Below are 251 nucleotides of genomic sequence, written 5' to 3'. Positions count from 1 at the left end.
CTAAATTTTCCTTGAGAAACTGTATAGTTCTAGGTTTCACATTTAAGTCTTTGATCCATCTGGAGTTTGTTTTTGTGTGTGGTGTGAGGTACAGATCTTTTTTTATCTTCCTACTTTCTTCCTTTTTTTAATTTGCTTTCTCTTTCTCACCTCTATTTTTTTTTTTTTTTTTCCTATTACTATTTTCCTGGCTCCCTCCTCTTTTCATTCTTTTGGTTCTTCCCATGCCTTGTTTTTCCTTTTGCAATTTT

This window comes from Orycteropus afer, unplaced genomic scaffold, assembly GCF_000298275.1.
Source record: "Orycteropus afer afer isolate SDZICR_OR568_19922 unplaced genomic scaffold, OryAfe1.0 scaffold00938, whole genome shotgun sequence".
NCBI classification, from domain to species: Eukaryota; Metazoa; Chordata; class Mammalia; order Tubulidentata; family Orycteropodidae; genus Orycteropus; species Orycteropus afer.
Note: the sequence above shows the minus strand (reverse complement) of the source record.